At 37.4% G+C, this 27,075-nt stretch overlaps 1 protein-coding gene across 1 annotated transcript in view; it reads right to left on the bottom strand.

Annotated features, from left to right (window-relative positions):
* The window catches only part of nlrc5 (NLR family, CARD domain containing 5), a 154,514-nt gene extending 137,961 nt beyond the window's left edge, over window positions 1-16,553 (bottom strand). Inside the window, exon 1 of the mRNA XM_051931673.1 lies at window positions 16,521-16,553. The gene's annotated coding sequence lies outside the window, so the exon portion shown is untranslated. The remainder of the gene's footprint in view (window positions 1-16,520) is intronic.
* Between the last annotated feature and the right edge of the window lie 10,522 nt (window positions 16,554-27,075).

A 27,075-nucleotide genomic window follows, 5' to 3' on the forward strand; every position in this document is an offset into this window, starting at 1 on the left:
TCTTCATTGGAAAGAAATATTGTTATTAAGTGTTTGTGCATAGTCTTAATACTCCTTGTTAAGTTACCTTCAAGCTTAATTTAAAGTATACCTTAGCACATACCTGCTCAGTTGCCCAAGTATTTGTCTATAAGTACTTTTTAATTTGTAGGCTGCTTTGGAGAGAAACATCTAAAAAATATTTTTAAATTTAAATCACAGGAGTTCAAACTGAATATGCCACCAAAGTGGACCAAACAGCCCTAATAAGGTATAAACTCCATCCATCCATCCGTTTCCCAACCCGCTGAATCCGAACACAGGGTCACGGGGGTCTGCCGGAGCCAATCCCAGCCAACACAGGGCACAAGGCAGGAACCAATCCTGGGCAGGGTGCCAACCCACCGCAGGACACACACAAACACACCCACAGACCAAGCACACACTAGGGCCAATTTAGAATCGCCAATCCACCTAACCAGCATGTCTTTGGACTGTGGGAGGAAACCGGAGCGCCCGGAGGAAACCCACGCAGACACGGGGAGAACATGCAAACTCCACGCAGGGAGGACCCGGGAAGCGAACCCAGGTCCCCAGAACACCCAACTGCGAGGCAGCAGTGCTACCCACTGCGCCACCGTGCCGCCCAGGTATAAACTCTTAAATTCTAATCCCATGTCTTTCAGTTGAAAGATTTTTTAGGCCCTATGGTGCACTGGAGGGTGGCACGGTGGCACAGTGGTAGCGCTGCTGTCTCGCAGTTAGGAGACCCGGGTTCACTTCCCCCCTGCGTGAAGTTTGCATGTTCTCTACGTGGGTCTCCTCCGGGTGCTCCAGTTTCCTCCCGTGGTCCAAAGACATGCAGGTTAGGTGCATTGGCGATTCTAAATTGTCCCTAGTGTGTGGGTGAGTGTGTGCACCCTGCCCAGAGTTTGCTTCCTGCCTTGTGCCCTGTGTTGGCTGGGATTGGCTCCAGCAGACCCCCGTGACCCTGTAGTTAGGATATAGCAGGTTGAATAATGGATGGATGGATGGTGCACTGGCTGTGGCACTGGAGTTTAAACTGCAATTCTTTTGGTTGAACTTTTGCCATTGGCTGCCTGTGTGATTTTGAGTTTCTCAACCTGACTAAGTCACAGTTCAAAGTTTCCTGATCCTGTAAGTCACCTTGGCTTAAAGCTGTCTGCCAAACACAAAAAACAACAAAAGTGAAAGTGTGACTGCAAGTTTGTACCATGTCTGTCTGGAAACCTTATAACAAAACTGAAACACATTTAGTCAGTTGTTATACGATCCAGAGGAAATCCCCTAATATGCGCAATAACAAGCAATGATAACAAATATGAAGCCTCCTGTATCTACACAAATCTTCATAATTTGTATTAAAAATACAAAGCACACATCCTGAATATCAGGCTTTAATACACAGATGAAAGCAGAAAGTGCAAAAAAGAAACATATATAAGCAAGGAAGGAATAAAGAGCTTGGAAATGCAAATACATCTGCATTTCCACCCCCCTGCCACCAAATTTTGCAATAGTTTTGCCAATCTATTTATTCTCAGGTACACAAGGTGGCAATGCCCTTTCTGGCATTGCATATAGTACTAGGGTGTTGTACTGTGTTAGCCATTATGAAAAGTAAGCTGTAAAACTGTCAGAATAAGCATCTTTAGAAATGAAATGGATACTGTATGTGCAAAGAAAATATATTTAAAAAAAATACATTCTAGCAATAAAATTCTTATCTCTCAAAATCATCCCTCTGGGTAATTAAGTTTAGAACATGAATGCACGGAATTCAACTGCATATTACTTCATAATTCGTTATGCTTTACACTTATACCACAAAAACTGTACAATGCATTCCCAAATGCATACAATAAAAATAAAGAATTTAAAATATTTTTTCCATCATCAGGAAGGTGTAAAATTGTTGAAATTAAGGCAAATGAATTCATAACGACATACTCCTTGGCTGAGCGCACAAGAGGATGTATAAAGAACGGGTTCAAGCAGAGCACTATAATCATCCTCCTATATGTTTCTATAGCGGGACTTCAGAGACCAAATCTACCCCATAGTTATTCTTTGAGCAGCCCCTCAGGATTTCAGCGCCTAATTATTTGCATGACTACTTCAAATACACTCTGTTGATCAAATATTTTATTTGAATATTCTTATGAAGGAAACTCTTGTGGTTACAGAATCTTGCAGCCCTTACAACAACCTTTGCTGAAGATGGGTCTCTAAAAAATCCCATGCTGCCTTTTTAACTATGTAGATTTCACCATGTAATTTGTGCCCATAAAACCATAATAATAATAATAATAATAATAATTCTTTACATTTATATTCATCATTATAAAATGTTTTATTCAAAAAACAAGATAAACTACATAATTACATTTTCGGACTATTCAGTGCAAACAATGAAAGCAAACTCTACCAAGATGGGAGTTTAACTCTGGAATCCATAATACAGCCAGTCCCCTTGGGATTAATAAAGTATCTATCTATCTATCTATCTATCTATCTATCTATCTATCTATCTATCTATCTATCTATCTATCTATCTATCTATCTATCTATCTATCTATCTAAGTAAGGGAACTTAACATATTATCAAATATGGTACAGTCGTACTTACTAATACTATTTAAATGTAACACTAACAATGCTTGTTTAAATGTGTATACTGCACTTAGGTTACACTGAAAACATATTTCATTCACTTTGTATATGTTTTATATACCCAAAGACCTTAAGCTGAAATCAAAAGACCACACAAATGAAAGGACTTTAGACCACAAACAAAATCACACTCATGTCTGTAGGCCAGTTTTTTTCACCTGTATTTCTTTTTCAGTTATAATTGACCAGTTTATGTCTGTTTGCATGTGACAAAGTCCTTGTTCTGCATTTAAATGATTTTATGCGTAGCTGTGTGTACAGTAAAGAAACTATTTGTGAGCAAACATCCACCACGCATTCTCAGATGCAAAATTTTTGACAAATACATCAAGATAATAATAATAATAATAATAATTAATTACATTTATACATTAAATAAGTGGTACATAGCTTGTATTCAAGGTGATGAGTAAACTAAGGACTTCAATAAAAAATATGATAAATCTTTCATGTTTAGACTGACGATAACTTTTTTCTCACTGACGATAGATTTTTTCCTGATCATTTTCCCATTTTTAGATCATGGGTAAATATGAAACTGATTACAGTTATCAGGGAATAAACTGGCACTTGAGCATTGGACACTCACTGGCTTCATCATTTTGTTATCAATCCCTCTAAATCCTCACCAACTATCTTTTCACTCAGTTGACACAATCATGTCAACAAATTGTACACAAAAGAACAGATTTTTTAGATGATACCAGGCTTACTGTATAGTGTATAAAACAATGAACTTGAGTTTAACTGGCACAGTTTTTATTCACAAATGCCCATTTTAGGTCTTGATTTGGCCCGCTGTTGATTTGTGAATTAAGGTATCTTGCAATAAAAGGAAACCCATGCAGGATCGAGATGAGTCCAAGTGCAGCTGGCAATACCACGGACTGGTTCAAGCTCAACAATGGACTTGGAGATCCCCAAAATTCTGAATCAATTATACAACATGGAAGATATAATGATGGAATTACAATTGCCAGACGTGCAATCAAAGTAACACTATCATAAATAAAATAAAATCACAAAATACAAAGTACTTGCAACATATCCAGTTCCTTTTCTTACAAGAACTAGTGCAATTTGCAATTCAAAATGGAAGGATGTCCAGTGACTGTAATAAAGAAGATTATCAAGAGGTCATACTGAAGTCTCATATATTTTAATGAAACTTCTTAAGTTTAGAAGTGCATACTTTTATATAGGAAAAAATGGGTGCCTGCATTCTTAAATATAATGGTTATATAATGGCACGTTATGCTTCTGGGTTGTGTGGCTACTTGTATAATTATTGCTAGATACAGCACCATTTCATTCTGGGAAGTGTTCTTTGCATATCAAGTTTGTTATTTGTGTTTTGAAAAATGTCCTATTAAAAAAATGAAATCTTGAAATATGTGGTAGGCTACATAGCACAACACTAACGGGGCAAGAAAACCTGGACTTAGCCCGTGTGATTGTTTGCAGCCAGAGTCCTTTTAAAATCATGGCCCATTGATATTTCACGGTTATTTACTGTATGTAACCTGCTATGGATATAAATAAATAAAGGTTCTTTCTGGAACATGTGGATGGGTATTTTGAGAACCAAAAAAGCTTCACAATGGCATCACTCTGGAGAACCACTCTGGCACCTTTATGGTGATAGTGTTCCTTTATCGTGTTATAACTTTCTACAGCATTTTATGTGTACATTTTCTGCTACGGTTCTCCACCACGCTCTCTTATGTCTAGTGATCTTATTAGTAGTCTACTAGTCATATGTACATCATCGGTACATCTAAGAAAATGATTAAGTTCTGGTAACATAAACACAATTTTCTAAGGTTTTATTAGCAATAACTCGAGACTTGTTTTCATCTCACTTAGTTTACCTTTTATACCTCCTTTAGCTAAAACATTATATACAGCGTGTTTAGGTAAAAGCCATAATTCCTTTGGGTCACAGCTCACCACCACTGCTGTCAGCACAAGGTCATGATAACTTCAGGTAAAAGCATGGCGCTATAAAACTGAGCGTCTAGGAAGCTCTTACTTCTACTTCTTGTCTCCAGTAGTCGATCTGTGAGTCGAGTCTGAATTTAACAGATTGCAGCTGCGTCACCGCTGGTCGGATACGATTGCCACGCCCACATCACACGCAATATCTACTTGCTAAAAGCCGTCCAGGTTTTGTTCCCGCCTGGCGCCCGGAGCTCTCTCCGACTCTGTCTGACTCCGAATTGGGATGAACGGGGTCAGAATATTCAAGACTGGACACCTTTTATGATATAAAAGGCATGGAGTGTAAATATACAGTAAGAGAAACAAAGCTTGCCTAACAAAATACACTGAAAAAAATCATTCTTTGGCCTAGCTTATTTTACTCATATAAATGAGTTTATTTTACATACAAATGGTAAAATTTAGAATTTACTTATATTTACTAGTTTACCCAACAAAATACAGGGACTTTCAACTTTACATTACTTATTACATTGCCTCTACTAAGTTTTTTGTTTAAATCCAATTATACATAGTTGGGCGGGCTTTTACTTTTGCGCATGCACACTGAGCAATTTCTCTTTCGTGGACAGTGATCATCATACGGGTATGCTCACTGAAGAGCTTCTGATTTGTGCAAATTAATCACCTGATTTATATTCATCGAACTGGCGGGTCTTTAAACCATTTTTCTTTACATTTCTTGGAATTGGTAAGATATTAATTATTTATATTTTATATCAGTTTTTTTTTATGTGCGCAGTTTTGTTAAGACGTTAATAACTTACATTCCATATAAGCTACGATAATGTGAACAGCTTGTTAAGATGTTTATGTTCTGCGGTTTAATCGCAGGCATTTATGTAGGTATTTTTGTTGTTAATTTGTCTACAACTCTCCAAAGAACTGACTGACTTATAGCGTGAAAGTGTGTGATTATAGTATTTATTACAAGTAACTTTTATTCTCCTCGTAATCAAAACCTGTTGAATGTCCTTTTTTTCCTCCATTCCAAACGCCATTTTTCGAGCACTTGTTTCGCGATAATCAAAGTTTGCACAATTTGCAACTGGATTTATAAATTACATAGAGCAATTAATTATCTGAAGACACGGAGATGTACAGCTGCTCGTGTAAGTTTAAAAAATCTTTAACAAAGATCTTACATTCGGCGTACTTTTTAAAATACTTGAGTATACAGTATCGCCAGTTTCAATATAAAGGTACTTCCTGGGTAAAAACAAAGTTTCAGAACAGATAACTTATGATGCTACAAAAACGTCATTGCAAGGGAGAAAATGGGGAAACTTAAAGAAGACTACAAGGCATATCGTTTCTGCGTTATTAAGTTGTTGAATGGATATTTTATGTATTATATTTTTATGATTCATGGCACATAAAATGGTTATTTATAAGAGGCATTCATTATTTTCTATCAGAATTTTGAATATATTCTCTTAGTGTACTATTTCGTATGGATAGCAGGTGGCAGCCAGTATTAACAGATAATTTGTATACTAGCTTATAAAGCAGATATATCTCTTAGAGTTATGTAATTATGTTATTATGGTAAAGATAAATTATTTGGAAATCGCAAGTAAAATTAATTTTGTCATTTGTTTACTATTTTTACACAAACACATTATACATTCATGCAAAATGTTTTGTGTGTTTAAATTTATGACAGGTAATCACCAGAAAATATATATTTATAGCTGCACTTGATACTACTCCATGTCTAAAATTACATATTTATTTTTAATAATTAATGCTGCATTATTTGCAATTCTTGTAGGTGTGAAATGAGGTGGTATTGTAATTGCTGCAGATCTGCTTAAGCACTACTGACTTCTTCACAACAATTTTGTACATGGTCAGATTTGTGCAGTAGCAGAAGCAAAGCACCCATGTTTAAAGGAGCCAGGCTCTTAGTCTGGTTATTATGGTTGGCAGACCAGCTTAAAATATAAAATGGCCAATTACAGGACAACATTAAGGTCCCTTGGATGCCCTGAGCTGAATTCATTAAAGAAGCAGTTGCAGGAAAAGTCTTCAGCAAGAAATATTAAAAAACCCAAGAAGGCTGAAGTGAATTGTCTTCCACCTTATCCAGCTGGGGAAATAAAACAAAGTCTTGAAAAAGAAAGAGAGAAGCTTTTGAGTGAGGTGAGGAAGAAAGATAATCACAGTGTTATCACCCACAAAATGGCCAAAACATTTTCTCTCCGAAGGATTGAAGATTTCAAAGCAAGATGGCCAGCTCTCTTCAATGCCACTCAGGTACTGAAAAAATGTAAGTAATTTATCTTCTAAATTATTTTGCATTGTTAAAGTTTCTTTTTTTCTGTGTAATATGGTGTAGTTTTAGAGCTTTTTAAATAAACAGTTGTTTGTTATCATTTCAGAATTGTTTGTAATTAGTTCCACTTTATGATTTGTGTTCTATGTGTGCAGATCAGCAAAGAATTCCAAAGAATCCCAACAATCCATCTGGTTGCAAAGTTTACGTCTTCCCTGGATAAATTCACACCAAGGCTGATAAGCATTTTCCGGAATAAGGGAGGTGCTGTAGAAAAAGAAATCCAGATGATGCTAGATATCTTATGGGGTAAGAAACATAAGTACATTCTTGCAGAGATATTTATTAAATGACCTGGTTTGGTTGCTTTTTCACAATGCCTCTTAATACTGATTTAAACAGGAAAATACTCTCCACAACTGCGGTGGGTTGGCACCCTGCCTGGGATTGGTTCCCTGCCTTGTGCCCTGTGTTGGCTGGGATTGGCTCCAGCAGACCCCCGTGACCCTGTGTTCGGATTCAGCGGGTTGGAAAATGGATGGATGGAATACTCTCCACAAGTGAAGAGAGCTTGTTCTCTGCTGTTTGGTAAAGTACTTTGGTGAAAATGTGGAGGATCTTCTCAGAGTACGGTATGTGGTAAGTGGATCAGTTTTATTTTTTTTCCTCTTCTGTTTGCGGAGATAGAGCCGGTATCTCAATATTGCATTGACTGAGTGGAGTTAAAAAAACAAAAAAAAAACTCTAATCTATACAGTGACAACTTTAAGAAACTAATAAATAAAATATATACTACTATAATATGTTAGTAACACTATATTCTTTCACTCAGTAGTTTATATTACTTTAATTTTTCTTTGCTTTGACAGTATATTGCACTGTTGCATGTCAAAAATAACACATATGGATGCTGATGCATAAAACATTGAAAACCAAAGAAATGACCAAGTCAAGTTTAGAAAAGGCTTGAAAGAAAAGCAATTGATTTCATTTGTTGGGTGATGCCCTCTACACTGGATGTCATCCATCCTGATTATAAAACATTAGTAATCTGAAATTTTTTCACGAACACTTTGATATTGTTTGGTACTATATAGAATTAGTTTCTATTAAATTGTATTGTGTCACGATTTGCTTTGCTTTTTTTGCTTTAAAACCTGAGATTGAAATTCTTCTCAGCCAGCTCTACCAGTGTAGGACAAGGAACAGTTAAAGTGTTTATTTTTTGGTGGAGTATTCCTTTGAAATGTAGATGTATTTGTTATTGATATTAATTATGGCATTTTATTTTCTTTAGGATGTTGAAGCTGATAGTATTCAGTCTGACTGGAGTCAGTATGCTCTCAAACTAATTGTGGCAAAGCATGAAGGAGCTCCTGATGCAGAACCAGCAGATGTTGGTGTGACTGTTGAGTAAACTAAATCTGTAAATAATTTTGGTGAATTTGCAACAGCATGTGCCATGTTACTATGTGTTATATATTCACTGAATCTAAGTTACCCTAAAGAGCTCAGATATAGTCAGTCAGTCATTTCCCAACCCGCTATATCCTAACTACAGGGTCACGGGGGTCTGCTGGAGCCAATCCCAGCCAGCACAGGGTGCAAGGCAGGGACTAATGCCGGACAGGGCGCCAACCCACCGCAGAGCTCAGATATACTTTAGAAGTATTCCAAAAATTGTTTTTGGAATTGAGTGGTCTCAAACGTAGCTCAAAAGTTCTTTCTTTAAAAAACAGGTTAATGTGCTAATGTTAGTGCTTTATTTTTTGCATCAGCTTTATTTACTGCAATATTAGAAGACCATATTGTTTTGTATATACAGGGTATGACCATATTTTTGTGAATTTATGTGAATTTCCCATTGGGATTAATAAAGTATCTATCTATCTATCTATCTATCTATCTATCTATCTATCTATCTATCTATCTATCTATCTATCTATCTATCTATCTATCTATCTATCTATCTAGGTCAAAAAAAGCATTGTTTACTGGATTTTTTTTTGTATTTACCTACCAATATAGAGGCCCTATTTTACATAAGAATTTGTTAAGGTGGGCTGCACGGTGGCACAGCAGTAGTGCTACTGCCTCACAGTTAGGAGACCTGGGTTCGCTTCCCAGGTCTTCCCTGCATGGATTTTGCATGTTCTCCCCGTGTCTGTGTGGGTTTCCTCTGGGTGCTCCGGTTTCCTCCCAGAGTCCAAAGACATGCAGCTTAGGTGCATTGGCGATCCTAAATTGTGCTTGGTGTGTGTGTGCCCTGCGGTGGGCTGGCGACATGCCCGGGGTTTGTTCCTGCCTTGCGCCATGTGTTGGCTGGGATTGGCTCCAGCAGACCCCCATGACCCTGTAGTTAGGATATAGCGGGTTGGATAATGGATGGATGGCCCTACTTTACACAAGATTTTGTTAAGGTTATTAAGTTTACAGCTTCACAGTTAACCTTATTTTGTAAAAGTTACATACTGTGAACTAGCAAACATTTAGAAGGAAATGAACAATTTGGATTGTAAAGTAAATTTCAGTGTTAATGAGCCCATAAGATGGCTGTAGGCTTTTGTGAAGAGAAAATAAAGGTAAAATAAAATCTACATTGTAATTACTGTTATTTGTAAAGAAAAATATTGTAGTAATGTTTTATACATTAAAATACAAAAACTATACTCTTGTGCTTTTTGTGCTTTTTTCCACTTTTATGACTTCTGTTTGAAAAGGTAAGAATATTGAGTTACGCTTACTCAAAAAAATTATGGCAATCAATTGCGTAAACCTTTTTAAGTTTATTCCAATTAAAATCTTGTGTAACTTATACATACACCATTTGAGTAGGGTTAAATTATGAACACTAGTTGTTTCAACTTAAAAAAGTAATAATTTTGTAAAAGAAAATGTTAGTTAATCCAACAAATTCTTATCACATTTTTATTTTCACTCAACTCAAAAAGCAATGTTAAAGTTACATTAATACCATTGTAGGATTTACTTAAAAGTAGTGTTAGTTGAAAGAACTTAAAAAGGTGAATGCAATTGATTGCCATAATTTTTTTAAGTTTATCCAACAAGTTATTTTTTTCAGTGTACCACGCATTATATTTAAAAGACATCTAAAAGATTTTCGAATTCAAGTTGCAATATGAATCTCAAATATTTGTCTTAGGCCTTGTTCAACAAACACTTTGATGTTTAAATATTCGGACTGTGCAATGACCTTAACTCTAAACCCAGAAAAATATTATTTCATATGTTACATGAAGAACATAAGAATTAAACGAACAAAAAAATCAAAATCAGTTGACGTGTTCAGATTTTTTTGAGAGTGAAATTTTAATTCTATTTTGTCCATCCATGCGAATGAGTAAAGGAATGTCCTCATTTAGACAGTGGATTTAAACGGACAAAATACTCGTTTTTATTTTATGCTCATTTATAACTTAATCTTCAGGCAATTACATATATTGCAGTTCTCTATTATACTTATTTAATATTACCGTTGACTAAACATTTATTGAATTATCATTTATTTTATACTAATTTATACATTAATCTAAAAACACATTTGTTGAATGAACTTTTATTTTAAATTCATTCAGAGTTTCATCTAAATGTACATTTCTTGCATATTTATTTTATGCTTATAGTTAAATCTCTCAGCTAACTAAACTTGTGTTTTAATGCAATTTTATACTATTTTAAAGTGTAATCCTCAGTTAAATAAATATTTAACTTTTATCATGTAAACATATAGATAAATCTCAATTTAATGCACTTTTACTTAATGGTATTTTACTGTTTCATCAGTCAGTTAACTGAATATTTATTAATTTATTGCACTTTTATAGTTTTGTAGTATTATTAAAGAGACTTATTTGCTCAGTTAACTAAATGTTTATTTAATGCTCTTTTATAGTATTTTAGTTTAATAAGTACAATATTTAATGCACTTTTACTATGCTAATTTATAGTTAAATTCCTCAATTAATAAAATATGTATTTAATGCACTTTTATTATATATATGGATGGATGGATGGATTTCTTTAATGTTCAACATTTTAGTTAACTATTTAGTGCAATTTTATTTTATACTAACATATAATTATGTCTCTCAGCTGCTCATATTTGCATTTATTGAACTTTTATTATGCTAACTTGTAGTTAAATATTTCAATTGACCATTTTAAATGCACTTTTACTTTATGCTAATTTATAGTTTATGGTAAGTTAATGAAATACTTATTTAATGCAATTTAATTTTATACAAATGTATTTTTTAATCACTAAATTAACTAAATATGCATTTAATGTTATTTTATTTTATGTTTATAGTTTAATCACTCAGTTAACTAAATATATAATAAATGCCCCCTCATGTTATGCTACCTTTTGTGGACAGGCTGAAGAAAATATTTTTTTATATTAAAAAAGAGCACGCAGGTACCTAGATCAGAAAATTTAAAGTTCTTTAATAATAAAAAAAAAGATTTAAAAAGATTAAAACAAAAATCGTGCATTTAATTAACCGAAAACTGTAGTTGTTGTTTTTAAAGTTGTATGCATTTTATTATTTGTTTTCACATGTGGTGACAAATAAACTTAGCAAGAATGAATCATTTAATTTGCTGAAATATCTACGATGCAATAATGTTTTGTTTTGCGACTAAATCTTTTATTTAAATACGAACATCTTAAACAAGCAGACATCGGTTGTGTAAAAATATTATAAATAACAGAAACAGTCGTGCATATGCGTGTCAATGATTGCGGCAATTATTAAAAATACCGATTTAAATTTTGAAACTGTATTCACGAATACTGCAGCCATTGCTAGACAAGCCTCGAGAACAGTAAGCGTAAAAGCAGAATTCACAAAAGCAACATTGCAAAGGACGGAGCGGGAGGTGGACCTTTCATTTCATTCGTTTGGACAGACGCGCTCAGGTGGGCATATCGGCAGCGGCAATATGAAGTACTATATGATGTACTGCTTCGGCTACTTTTTAGGTAATTAGTTAAGAAAAACAACGAACTCAATCAATCAGCAGGGTGTCGGTTTGCTTATTTCATGTAATATTGATTTGCGATTAAGTGTCAAAGATTATATCGAATTAAATATATTTCTTAAAGGACGCATATCACATGACATTTATTTCCATCTGATACTGATTTCCTTAACTGAATATTTTTCTCATGGACGTCGTCTCCCAGGAATCATGAACAGAGATTTAATACCGATTTAAAATAATATATAGAATAATAATCTATTATTAAAAGCATATAAGCACGTACTGTCATAAATTATGAAGACAATGTACAATTTCTGAACGCAGAGCGAAGTTTTCGGTTTATAGCAATTCCACATGTGTATTTGGTCCCTAAAAGTTACATCATCGTTACTTTTACAAGATTAACATTTAAAATTCTATTTAATTTTATGAAGGAGACTAAGATTGCTGGATTGGCAATGAAAACATATATCAAGTTTAAAAGGCGGTGTCCCCTGATAAACTATACAGCATGGTGGACGGGTCAAGCTACAAACACAGTGAGATGAGGCCTGGGAATACGTTCTTTTATTAGACTTTAAAATAACATAACACACCACAAAGGGCGTAGCAAGCCTCCTTGGTGGAGTGGGTCTTTTTTCCCCAAAAAAAATGACTTTTTTAAAAATTAGCTTACCATTTTGTTCGTATTTAATATGTTATATATTTCCCAGGCCTAAGGATAGAATAAACGGAGACAGACTTACTGAAACACTATTGAAACAATGACATTTATTATTAAGACTATAGCTTCGTCTCTCATTCTAATTCTTAAAAAGTATCGAGTTAGTGTTAGTTTCAGAGCAAAATGAAGCCAAAGTTTTTGTTTATAAATGAAATACGTAGCCTATATAAATTGTAAAATTGAGCATACTATTTTATAATAGGCCTACTAAACACTAGTTATTAAATGCTACATCAGCGTTCAATATTCAGCTTCAATAATTAAATTTTTAATTTGACTTTTGCAGGTTTTATTTAATAATTACCATATTTTTTGCTGTTTACATTTCATAGTTGGACATTGGACGTTTCTAAATACGGGAAGGCTTATTATTTATCTATTATTTAAAAGGGCATCTTTTAAGGCAGATTTGTCACCTATCAATCAATCAGTCAATCAATCTTGTATATATGCTGTTGTAATTTTTTTTTTAATTTATTGACTCATTTATATATATCATTGCTCTTTTTCGTGACAGTATTTATTTAATAATTACCTTATAATCGATCTCATTTTGGCAGAAATGGCGTTCCATATACGCTCCTGCCAACTGAGACTTCCAGCCTAATTTAATAGACCTGACTCTCGTATTCCAATGTTCTTTCTGAAGCCCACGGGATACACAACTAAATTTTATCAGTTGACAAAATCACAAAAGTTGCGAGCTCATGTTTACTAGGAAAATATTAGCAGATGATAGAAAATGGTGTCCTCGACTCTTGGCAACCCAAAGGCGCTGACTAATTTGATATTTTAGCTGTAGTCATAATGTATTGAGAACGTGAAAGTCCAGTTTGGTTTGGTTTAGGTTTTATTTGTCATATATTGGTTAACGCAGGGTCAACATACAATGAAATGTGTATAACGAGAAAAACAAGTCACTCAGCCTAGATCCAATAAAGCTAAAAAAAAAATTACAAGTTAAAAATAGACTAGTCATATAAAATAAAATGTGTACGTTTTAAAAGAAGTTATAGAGCAATATGAGTTGCGCAGCAGTACAAATGACAGTTATTGCACAGATAATGTTTTATAAGTACAGATGCATATTCCATAAAGTGCAGTTGCATGTTCCAGTCAGTATTCAGAGTGTGTGCAGGTGCAGTTTGTGTTTGAGTAGTGCAATGTAGATGTAATGCAATGTAGGTGTAATATAAGTGTTAGGAAGTGTTGAAAGGCCTACCTTGTGTTCTTGATTTTAAGAATAGTTGTTCTATTCTGTGACAATCGTATCCTTTTTTTCTCGCTCCTTTTGTCCCTTTTCAAAAACTATCAGTTGCTCCAATGGGCTAAGCAGCTGATTCATGTCGGCTACGCATTTTTTCGGCATGTATCCTAATCAGTTTTAATGTACGCATATAATATATATATATATATATATATATATATATATATATATATATATATATATATATATATATATAGCTTAAAGGATATTTATGAGGCACTCTGGTTTCCTCCCACAGTCCAAAGACATGCAGGTTAGGTGGATTGGCGATTCTAAATTGGCCCTAGTGTGTGCTTGGTGTGTGGGTGTGTTTGTGTGTGTCCTGTGGTGGGTTGGCACCCTGCCCGGGATTAGTTCCTGCCTTGTGCCCTGTGTTGGCTGGGATTGGCTCCAGCAGACCCCCGTGACCCTGTGTTCGGATTCAGCGGGTTGGATAATGGATGGATGGATGGATATTTATGAACATTATGCGCTTATTATTAATGGTTGGAACGCTAGCAATTTGGGTTACACCACTGTAACATAACATATTCAGATTCATTTTCAGCGTCTGGAGTGTATCCCTTCAGCAGCTTGAGGAAAGCAGAATATACCCAAATAGTAAAAGTAAGGATAGAATATGACAGGATAGAATAACTTATAGACTTTAGTATTGTTTGCAGTAGGAAAGTTACACAGGTAAATAAGCCAAGACACAAAAACTGATGTACACACACTCAAGACTTGTACATAAAGAATAATTACCTTTAATAATAATAATAGAATTTAGCTGCATCTCTAGAAGTAATAAAATTCAAAATGCGAATAGACACGAGTTATTTAATCTGTTGCTATATACTGTACTCTTAGAAACCTAAATCTGCAGGCGAATAGCAGCAGCTAAAAATTAGGAAAAATAGGACGCCCACTGTCTGAGAGAACCGAGTCGGCTTTCTTTCAGACAAAGAAAATTGATTATTTAATAGGCACAATGTGTTTGTGTGTTATTCTCTGCCTCTTTTGGCTTGTGCAACACCAAAGAAATGAGGACTTTTCACATTCGGATGGACGACGTTGTGTTATTTCTGCTAGTGTAACACGGAAGAACGTGATTGTGTAATAAATAATTTGGAGAAGGTATGCGTAACACCAACTGTGCGACATAACGTTGTATATATCACTTAACGATAATAACATTTCCATGAGACATTGTCAGTCCCTCTGGATCTAGTTCAGGCTATGGGTCTGAGCCTATGTCGACATTTTTGCATCCTCTTTGAAACCCGCTTACACTGTTAGAAGACGCGGCACCCTGTGTACAAGGCATCAGCCCACACTGGCCAGTCCGCCGCCGGGCACTCAGTGACTCACTGGACCCAGGTGAAGTGGCCATTTAGCACTTTCGCATATGTGATGAGGGAGGAAAACTAGATTATCGGGGGGAAAACCCAAGTGCAGGGGCACAAAGTCCACGCCGGCTGATGCAAGGGTTGGATTCGAAACCAGTGAAGCATGGAAGCGCTAAAAATGTATGCCCAGGCTCAGAATTCATTAATAATAATAATAATAATAATAATAAATGCATTTGGCACATTTCATGCACTGAAAACAAATCCTTGTGCTTTACAATACAAGTTACCTGAAGGTACTGTATATGGAAACAATAAAACCGATGCTAATAGCATGGTATTAAAATAATAACTTACTAAATAAAGTAAATAATTTAAAGAGTACCTAAAATGTTGCTAAAAATATTGCGATAAATTGTAATATTTCACTCTTTATTATAATTTGATAAGGTTACATAATAATTCAAATGTTGACTTTAAAATATGAAATATCACAGTCACTACCTAAAAGACGCGGTCAAATGCACGCCGAGAGCGCGCGCAGCAGTCGGGCAGCTCATGAAAGCGGCAGCTTGAAGGATACGCCTGCAGCGCGCGCCCTGGTCCACAGTGAGTATCAAGCGCTGAATTAAAAAAAAATAAACAGAATTGCAGCACGAGGAGCTCGCATTGGCTAAAAAGCTGACTGAGTACGCAGGAGCGTCTGGAGGAAGCAGGCATCACAGTACAACGCCTATGATGTGTTGTATCGAACGTGAAATCAAAGGCGCGTCATCTCTTTGTCCCGCCCTGCGTTGCGAGGCATTAGGCGAGTCGGTAAGCATTACATTACATTTGAACTAAGAAGATAAAAAGATAGACTGAACAAAATTACCCACGAGTACAAGGCCCATTTTAGACAAATGTCTGCCACCACCTGCATGCTGCGACATGCCGTCATAGGCTATACAAAACGGTTAATATTACGCGAACACTCAACCTTGAACAATGACAAATAACGCAGAAATGAAGAATGCAATTGCTTTAAAGTGATCTCGACAGTTGACGATCCTTAAATCCAACAAGAGCAGATTCACAGAGCAGCAGAGATCCAGTACATGTAATCCAGGGAGCCTGCGCGTTTCTACCCAAGAATTCGGACTTTACAAAGGATCACGTCAAACTGTACCTGAGCAACGTACACCTGAGGTTTATGAGAGTTTTAGGTTGGAGAGGAAAGAAAAAATACGTCCGGGTACTTACTAGTGCCGCCGATGTCTCCTACCAACGGGGGAGAAATCGAAAGTGAAACTTAAAACTCAAAGTTTTATTTTCGTGTTAAGCCATGAATTAAATAATCTAGAGGTCCATGCAGTCGCCCCCTAGCGACCCACGTTTTGCCGAAGTCGTATATTTAAACGTCGTCAAATAAAAAGAAGTACCCACGCCAATATTTTTTTTTGCCAATAAAAATGTAATACACCCATACTTTCCTGCGAACATGAGTAAATAATGGAAACATAATGATGAATTGTTAAGTGTAAATTTTATTTGAGCTATATGAACTTCTAAATGAAAATGCGTTACTTAAAAAAGGTCAGATACAGCAGCCAGACTTTTTTTCAAAAGTGAAGAACACATAATTTACTTTCCTTTTTCATGCAGTTAGCATGTTTTTTTATTTAAATTTCGAAAAAAATAGGTGACTTATATTAAATTTTATTATTTTTTAATCAACATGATATATTGAGTTTGTTATGTCAAGAATCATAATGTGGAGTAATTCTGTCATTATCCAAGCGAACCTGATTGAGTAAATGTCATATCTAATCGATGATACGACCAAGGGTCCACACGTCGAAATCACCAAGGGGGACCCTCAATGAAACAACTGAATACTCGAGACACGAAATCAAGAGTGGGAACAACCGCGCTGCATGAAACGACAGGCTTATCTGCGCGCAAATTGTTAAAAGTGAGATAAACTCTTAGCCAGAAACTCTATTAATTAAATCACCTACAGGCATGTGGGGATCTTCATCTGTAGAAATGTTACACCTGTTTGGGCTTGTGTTCTCCGAAACCCTTTCATCCACTTTAATGGGATTTAGTAATGGCTGGATGCCCTTTATAATGTGTACAGTACTGTAGTCTATTAGTGTTTATCGAAGGACTGCACGTGACGCAGCGGTATCTCTGCGCCTTTTAGTTTGAGGTTCGCATCCAAGGTGCTTATAGCGTTGAGTTTGCATATACTCCCTGTGTGTTCGTGGGTTTCTTTCCCCAGGCCAAAGAAATGGTCGGATAAGTGAACTGGCATTGAAATTGGCCTTTCTGTGGGTGTGTTTGCCTCGAGATGGACTGGCGCCCTGTCCAGATGCCCCTGCTTTGCGCCCGATGACAGTTGTGACAGGCATACATGCGGCCCTGCCATGGATGAGCGAGTTAGCAAAATGGATGGATGGTTTATAGGACTGGCAATATTAACGGGCCGTCAGAAAGTAAAAAATTAGTGCGAAGAAGCAACCGTGCACTAAAATATATGAGCAATTCACAAGGAGGTTTCAACAAATCACTTGAGTAATCTCTTGCGATAGAAAATGTTGTAACCCCAGTGAACAAAGGCCGTGAATGCCAATCACAAATTACTTATGACAAATTATCTGTGGTTCACAATCTTTTAAGCCTTAAATGCGTTGCTGACCGTAAATTGGGGGTTATTATGCAAATTGTAAGAATAATTTGAGCTGTAATATTGTAACTTAATAAGTCTCCTTCACAAAGATCGTCTACATAGCATAACTTCACTCGACACTTAATGAACGACACAAGAGTACATTTAACAGAAACAAGGTTAAAGTAATTTAGCAGAACGATTTCTATGAAAAGTTCTGTCAAAAGTCACAGTTCAGATTAAGATATACAAACTGGACATGCGACAGTGTCAGAATCATGATCTAAATTTGCATGAATCTCATTAAAGTTGTTTAATTAGATTCATGCAAATTTATATCATAATAATCAATTAATATTTAAATAACAGCATATTTTACAACATGTATCACATAGCTAATATTCTTTTCATACTTCATTCTCTGGAATGTTTCGATCCTAACAGCATTCAGACAGGCCTAACAGTCCAAACTGCCAGCATAGCATAATAGAATAGAAAATAACATTTTGAAACCCGGTTAATCCAATCCTGGCAGAATGAAACAAAAGGCAAAAGGCTGGATAGGGGTCACTGACAATATTACTTTTGTAATTCTAATATATTTATGCTGTTTTTCACAACTCTTAATTGGGTTAAGCATGTTTGAGAATGTAATGTGTTGTGTTTTTCGTGTTTTTTTCATGTTGCTGTAGTTTCGGTGAAGACAGACTTTTCACTGTATTTTTATTTTGGTGTATGTATCTAAGAAGCATGTGCAGTATAAAATACACGCCAATGAAATTGCCTTTTTTCTTTAATTTTTGCGTGTTAGTTTCTGTTACAGGTTGCGGAAAGTTACATTTTATTACAAAAAATTTAAAAAGGCATGATGTGTTCGTCTTGACAGGAAACTCCAAATCAGAACATCAATAAGATGTATTTTATTTGATATACCCTTCATGAGTACTAACAGAAAGCACAAATGATAGTAGATTTCAGTCCAATAAAATAACAAAGACGTAAATAGAATATTAATAGACATCTTAAAAATTCCCGTTGCGAGTGAACACGAGGGTGTGCTTGTATAGGAATTAACTATCGGACAATTTAAAAGATAAAGCAGCCGCCATCCATTCACCAACTGCGGCGTGCGGTGTTCCATATGTCAACATTCGTAGCGTAGCACAGCCAGATAGCTGCGAACGTAAACAGGTGAGCGGAGTCAAACCAACAGCAGAAAACCAGCCAGACTATAAACTGAGCCATCAGCTGTCTGCATAATGAAACAGCTTGTCAGACCTCATCTATTGCGGCAGCGCCTACCCAGTGGTCCTCACCTGCAAATTATTGAGGAGACCGCGTCCCTAGACGTCAATTAATATCTGCAACACGGTCAAACTAATTTGCTTTCAGTGCTAAAATTTTAGCTTGATTTATGCTTAACCTATTATGAAAATGTTTACATGATGTGTTTTATAAAATGCTCAGCTTACCTTTTCGTGCAGGTGAAGTGAAAAATGCAAAGCCGCGCCAAAAGTCCTAGGCAATGTGATTTTCAGGAGTCTCTGCATTTATCACTACATCCGTAATAAAGATAGTGTAAGCTGTCATTTATTATTTTGGAAATATTGTAGGATGTCATTTATCATTTTGGTAATAGAAAGCCCTGTGTTTGTATTAAATCTGTGTTACTTACTTATTGTTGGGTCTTTTATGTTGATACTACCTCTGGTTATTTACATTTGAAACTGTACCTGATTGGGTTAGCGAGCCAGTACGATCTGGGACGGAGCGCATCTTTGCCGCGTTTCCTTGGTCAGGCGGTTTAAGGAGAACAGGTTGGGCTGGATCGATGCACGAGTTGCCTAGTGAACTGTTTTAGCTCTAGTAGTAAAGTGTCTGGCTATTCTTTATACCGGCTACCATCTACTGAGAATTATGCTAACAAGACAAGGCTTTTTACGTGTCACAATTGTGTGGGAAGCTAGCAGTTTGTCAGGCGTACACTCACTGAGCAAATTATTACAGGGGCACTATGGTAGTTCTGGGTAGGGCTTCATTTTGTTCTCATAACAGCCCCAGTTCTTCGTGGCATGTATTCCACAAAATCCCCTTGAGATTCTGTATCACGTTATCATGATTGCATCACAGAGTTTCTGCAGATGCACATTCATACTGCGAATCTCCACATTCCACATGCTTCAATGGCGACTGGGGAGATTACTGAAGAACACCAAACTCTTTGTCATGTTCATAAAACCAGTTTGAGATGAGTTTTGCATTGTGACATGATGCATTATCATGCTGGAAGCCACTAAATTATAAATTGTAGTTGAAATGAAGGGATGCACATGGTTAGTAACATTATTCAAATGGGCCATGGCTTTCAAGTAATGATTGATAGGTATTAACGGGCTCAAAGTGTGCCAAGAAAACGTTCTCCATACCATTGCCTTACCAGCAGCATCCTGGACCGCTAACTGGCCAACGGAGGCTTGGGCGAACACATTTGAGCTTGTGCCATGCTCAATTCTTTTCCCAAACTGAACAACAACATTTATTTATACACTGTAGCACATTTTCATATAAACAATGTAGCTCAAAGTGCTTTACGTGATAAAGAAAGAGAAAAAGACAAAATAAAAAATTCAAATTAGGTAACACTAATTAACATAGAATAAAAGTAAGGTCCGATGGCTAGAAAAAACAAAAAAAAATCTCCAAACAGCTGGAGAAAAAATAAAATCTGCAGGGGTTCCAGGTCACGAGACCGCCCAGCCCCCTCTAGGCATTCTACCTAACATATATGACCTCAATCAGTCCTTATTGTATTCAGGGTTCTCATGGAAGAATTTGATGGTGGTGGTCATGTGGACTTCTGGCCTTTAATCCATCAATGTAGGGACATCACGGTGCTTTGATTAGGTGGTGGTGGCACAGTTCGCCACCAAAGAAAACCAGAAAAAGAACAGAAGAGACAGTAGGGGTTAGTATGGATTTTGGAGCCACCATGAATAATAATGATAATTAATTGACTATGCAGAGCATCAGGATTTAACTAAAATGAAGCTATGAGAAAGCCACTTTAAAGTAATGAGTTTTCAGCAGTGTTTTAAAGTGAGAGATTATTTAAGGCTTTGTAAACCATAAGCAGTATTTTAAAGTCAGTTCTAAATGACATGGGTAACCAGTGTAGTGACATCAAAACTGGGGTGATGTGCTCGGAATTTCTTTTCTGAGTTAAGATTCTGCACTAGTTGTAATCGATTTATGTCTTTTTTTGGTAGTCATGAGAGGAGTGTGTTACAGTAATCTAGCCGACTGAAAACAAAAGCGTGAACTAATTTTTAAGCATCTTGCAATGTTATAAGAGGTCTAACTTTTGCTATATTTCTTAAGTGAAAAAATGCTGCCCTAGTAATCTGATTAATATGTGATTTAAAATTCAGGTCAGAGTCTTCTTCTTCTTCTTCTTCTTCTTCTTCTTCTTCTTCTTCTTCTTCTTCTTCTTCTTCTTCTTCTTCTTCTTCTTCTTCTTCTTCTTCTTCTTCTTCTTCTTCTTCTTCTTCTTCTTCTTCTTCTTCTTCTTCTTCTTCTTCTTCTTCTTCTTCTTCTTCTTCTTCTTCTTCTTCTTCTTCTTCTTCTTCTTCTTCTTCTTCTTCTTCTTCTTCTTCTTCTTCTTCTTCTTCTTCTTCTTCTTCTTCTTCTTCTTCTTCTTCTTCTTCTTCTTCTTCTTCTTCTTCCGGCTACTCCCATTAGGGGTTGCCACAGCGGATCATCTTCTTCCATATCTTTCTGTCCTCTGCATCTTGCTCTGTTACACCCATCACCTGCATGTCCTCTCTCACCACATCCATAAACCTTCGTTTAGGCCTTCCTCTTTTCCTCTTCCCTTGCAGCTCTATCCTTAGCATCCTTCTCCCAATATACCCAGCACTTTCCTCTGCACATGTCCAAACCAACGCAATCTCGCCTCTCTGACTTTGTCTCCCAATCGCCCAACTTGAGCTGACCCTCTAATGTACTCATTTCTAATCCTGTCCATCCTCATCACGCCCAGTGCAAATCTTAGCATCTTTAACTCCACTACCTCCAGCTCTGTCTCCTGCTTTGTGGTCAGTGCCACCGTCTCCAACCCATATAACATAGCTGGTCTCACTACCGTCCTCTAGACCTTCCCTTTCACTCTTGCTGATACCCGTCTGTCACAAATCACTCCTGACACTCTTCTCCACCCATTCCACCCTGCCTGCACTCTCTTTTTCACCTCTCTTCCACAATCCCCATTACTCTGTACTGTTGATCCCAAGTATTTAAACTCATCCACCTTCATCAGCTCTGCTCCCTGCATCCTCACCATTCCACTGACCTCCCTCTCGTTTACACACATGTATTCTGTCTTGTTCCTACTGACCTTCATTCCTCTCATCTCTAGAGCATATCTCCACCTCTCCAGGGTCTCCTCAACCTGCTCCCTACTATCGCTACAGATCACAATGTCACCAGCAAACATCATAGTCCACGGGGACTCCGGTCTAATCTCGTCTGTCAACCTGTCCATCACCATTGCAAATAAGAAAGGGCTCAGAGCCGATCCCTGATGTAATCTCACCTCCAACTTGAATGCATCCATCACTCCTACCGCAGACCTCACCACTGTCACACTTCCCTGGTACATATCCTGTACAACTCTTATGTACTTCTCTGCCACTCCCGACTTCCTCATACAATACCACAGCTCCTCTCGAGGCACCCTGTCATATGCTTTATCCAGGTCCACAAAGACGCAATGCAACTCCTTCTGGCCTTCTCTAAACTTCTCCATCAACATCCTCAGAGCAAACATTGCATCTGTGGTGCTCTTTCTTGGCATGAAACCATGCTGCTGCTCACTAATCATCACCTCACTTCTTAATCAAGCTTCCACTACTCTTTCCCATAAGTTCATGCTGTGGCTCATCAATTTTTTCCTGTAGTTACTGCAGTCCTGCACATCCCCCTTATTCTTAAATATTGTCACCAGTACACTTCTTCACTCCTCAGGCATCCTCTCACTTTCTAAGATTCCATTAAATAATCTGGTTAAAAACTCCACTGCCATCTCTCCTAAACACCTCCATGCATCCATAGGTATGTCATCTGGACCAACGACCTTTCCATTTTTCATCCTCTTCATAGCTGTCCTTACTTCCTCCTTGCTAATCCATTGCACTTCCTGATTTACTATCTCCACATCATCCAACCTCTTCTCTCTCTTGTTCTCTTCATTCACCAGCCTCTCAAAGTACTCTTTCCATCTGCTCAACACACTCTCCTCGCTTGTGAGTATGTTTCCATCTTTATCCTTTATCACCCTAACCTGCTGCACATCTTTCCCAGCTCGGTCCCTCTGTCTAGCCAATCAGTACAGGTCCTTTTCTCCCTCCTTAGTGTTCAACCTCTCATACAACTCATCATATGCCTTTTCTTTAGCCTTCACCACCTCTCTCTTCACCTTATGCCTTATCTCCTTGTACTCTTGTCTGCATCTCTCTAACTATCCCACTTCTTCTTTGCCATCCTCTTCCTCTGTATACTCTCCTGTATTTCCTCATTCCACCACCAGGTTTCCTTTTCCTCCTTCCTCTTTCCAGATGTCACTCCAAGTACCCTTCTTGCTGTCACCCTTACTACATCTGCTGTAGTTTCCTAACTGTCTGGTAATTCTTCACTGCCACCCAGTGCCTGTCTCACCTCCTCCCTAAACTCAACCTTGCAGTCTTCCTTTTTCAGCCTCCACCATTTGATCCTTGGCTCTGCCCTCACTCTCTTCCTCTTCTTGATCTCCAACGTCATCCTACAGACCACCATCCTATGCTGCTTAACTACACTTTCCCCTGCCACCACTTTGCAGTCTTCAGTCTCCTTCAGATGAGCTCTTCTGCATAGGATGTAATCTACCTGTGTGCATCTTCCTCCACTCTTGTACGTAACCCTATGTTCCTCCCTCTTCTTAAAATATGTATTCACCACAGCCATATCCATCCTTTTGGCAAAATCCACTATCCTCTGACCTTCTTCATTCCTCTCCTTGACACCATACCTACTCATCACCTCCTCATCTCCACTGTTCCCTTCACCAACATGCCTATTGAAATCCGCTCCAATCACCCCTTTCTCTCCCTTGGGTACATTGTTCATCACTTCATCCAACTCAATCCAAAAATCTTCTTTCTCACCCATTACACACCCAACTTGCAGTGCATATGCACTAACAACATTCATCATCACACCTCCAATTTCCAGCTACTCTGCCTGACACTCTTTTCACCTCCAAAACACTCTTGATATACAGTAATCCCTCCTCCATCGCAGGGGTTGCGTTCCAGAGCCACCCGCGAAGTAGGAAAATCCGCGAAGTAGAAACCATATGTTTATATGGTTATTTTTAGAATGTCATGCTTGGGTCACAGATTTGCGCAGAAACACAGGAGGTTGTAGAGAGACAGGAACGTTATTCAAACACTGCAAACAAACATTTGTCTCTTTTTCAAAAGTTTAAACTGTGCTCCATGACAAGACAGAGATGACAGTTCTGTCTCACAATTAAAAGAATGCAAACATATCTTCCTTTTCAAAGGAGTGCAAAGCAAGCAGTCAAAAAAAAAAATCAATAGGGCTTTTTGGCTTTTAAATATGCGAAGCACCGCCGGTACAAAGCTGTTGAAGGCGGCAGCTCACACCCCCTCTGTCAGGAGCAGAGAGAGAGTTAGAGAGAGAGATAAAAAATCAATACGTGCCCTTTGAGCTTTTAAGTATGCGAAGCTCCGTGCAGCATGTCCTTTCAGGAAGCAGCTGCACACAGCCCCCCTGCTCACACCCCCCTAGTCAGCGCAAGAGAGAGAGAGAGAGAGAGAGAGAGAGAGAGAGAGAAAGTAAGCTGGATAGCTTCTCAGCCATCTGCCAATAGCGTCCCTTGTATGAAATCAACTGGGCAAACCAACTGAGGAAGCATGTACCAGAAATTAAAAGACCTATTGTCCTCAGAAACCCGCGAAGCAGCGAAAAATCCGCGATATATATTTAAATATGCTTACATATAAAATCCGCGATGGAGTGAAGCCGCGAAAGGCGAAGCGCGATATAGCGAGGGATCACTGTACTGTTCCTTCAGAATAACTCCTACCCCAATTCTCCTCCCATCCACACCATGATAGAACAATTTGAATCCACCTCCAATCCACCTGGCCTTACTCCCCTTCCATTTAGTCTCTTGCACACACAATAGTTACCCCTAAATTCTTTATCTCCGTCTTGACTTTTAATCCTAAAGCATCAAGTTTATTTCTAATAACCTCATTATATCCATTATTGCCAATCACTAAAATTTCTGTTTTCTCTTTGTTTAGTTTGAGAAAATTACTACTAATCCATTCGGAAACACAAGTGAGACATTGTGTCAGTGAATCAAGAGAGTCGGGGTCATCAGGTGCTATTGATAAATACAGCTGTGTGTCATCAGCATAGCTGTGGTAGGTCACGTTATGCCCTGAGATAATCTGACCTAATGGAAGCATGTAAATCGAAAAGAGCAGCGGACCCAGGATAGAGCCTTGTGGAACACCACATAGAATATCATGTATCTTTGAAGTATAATTACCACAACTAACAAAGAATTTTTTACCTAACAGGTAGGATTCAAACTAATTTAAGACACTGCCAGAGGGGCCCACCCATTGACTAAGGCAATTTCTAAGAATATTGTGATCAATGGTATCAAACGCGGCACTCAGATCTAAGCGGATGAGAACAGATAAACGGCCTCTGTCTGCATTTACCTGCAAGTCATTTACTACTTTAACGAGTGCAGTTTCTGTACTGTGATTTGTTCTGAAACCCGACTGAAACTTATCAAGAATGGCATGTTTATTGAGGTGATCATTAAGCTGCATAATGACTGCCTTCTCTAGAATTTTACTTAAGAAAGGCAGGCTTGAACACATCACGCATGCGCATACGGCGCAAGGGACTGCTTTTAACGTGGATCTAAATTTTACACAACACTTGACATATGGGGAGAGTAAAGTAGTGGATTACAGGGATACACACTGAAGAGAAAATAGCCAAGATGAGAAGAAAAAGAGGAAGAAAAAAGCAAGCCGTGCATGTTAGCAAAAATAACAGATTTACTGAAATCTACAATCACGTTAAGTGCAGGTAATTAGACACAACACAAAAGTCCTGAAAGCTCAGAAATTCTCCCAAAAATCAGCATTTTCTCCAGGCGATTCACAATACAGTATTCCGGAAATTCATGTTTCTGTTGATTATTTTGGCAATATCTCAGTGATAAAAAAAGAAACTTTCCATTTTTCACTATTCTTTTCTGAACCCCATTCATTGCCAATTCCGTCAGTTCAAGCATGCCACGCGTGCAAATCTTGGCACACTTCAAAACAAAATTGAGGATGACCCCAAAAAGAAAACACTCAAACTAATTTTTCGTCAGAGTACATAAAAGTTTATCTTTGCCTTATAATTGTTAAAATAGCATTACGTTAGATCTTTGCGCTGATTATAACAACGATTTTGCCACAGCCAGCCAGATAGTTTAAGCAACTGCACAAGACAAGTTGAGGTGTTACTATTTGTTTTGAATAAAAACTGCAGTAATTCTGTGAAATGCATGATTATTTTGTATTTATTAAGTGAGCACATCATTTACAGAGGCAAGGTGGAGGGAGGGCTGTAGGGGCATTTCAATGTGTTTCTTAACACAGCGACAGGAAAGTTTGAAAGAAAAAATGACGATGACAGCAGTGGTTTAGGTGACCTCTGTTCTTGTAGAGCACAACCTGCTCGTTCAGATTAAGACATAAAACTCTTTTTGAATTTGCTGTCTTACAAAATAAATAAATTCATGAACACATGCTGCTATGGTTTTGGGGTATCTGAGGATATGTAGGCCAGGTAAACATGCTGAATGTAGTTAAAAAGGTTTAAAACAAAGAATATTAACCGATGCCCATCATGTCATTGCCGTTGACTGCAATGTTTTTCTGCTATCCTTGCTTGTGACCAGTGTGGCCTGTAAATGAAGTTTCTCCTCACTGAAGCTTGTGGAAAACAGGCTGACGACTTCTGTTACACAGGAGTGGCTTCAGAGACGGACCTTAAGTCAAAGGA

The sequence above is a fragment of the Erpetoichthys calabaricus genome, chromosome 9 (genome assembly GCF_900747795.2).
Source record: "Erpetoichthys calabaricus chromosome 9, fErpCal1.3, whole genome shotgun sequence".
NCBI classification, from domain to species: Eukaryota; Metazoa; Chordata; class Cladistia; order Polypteriformes; family Polypteridae; genus Erpetoichthys; species Erpetoichthys calabaricus.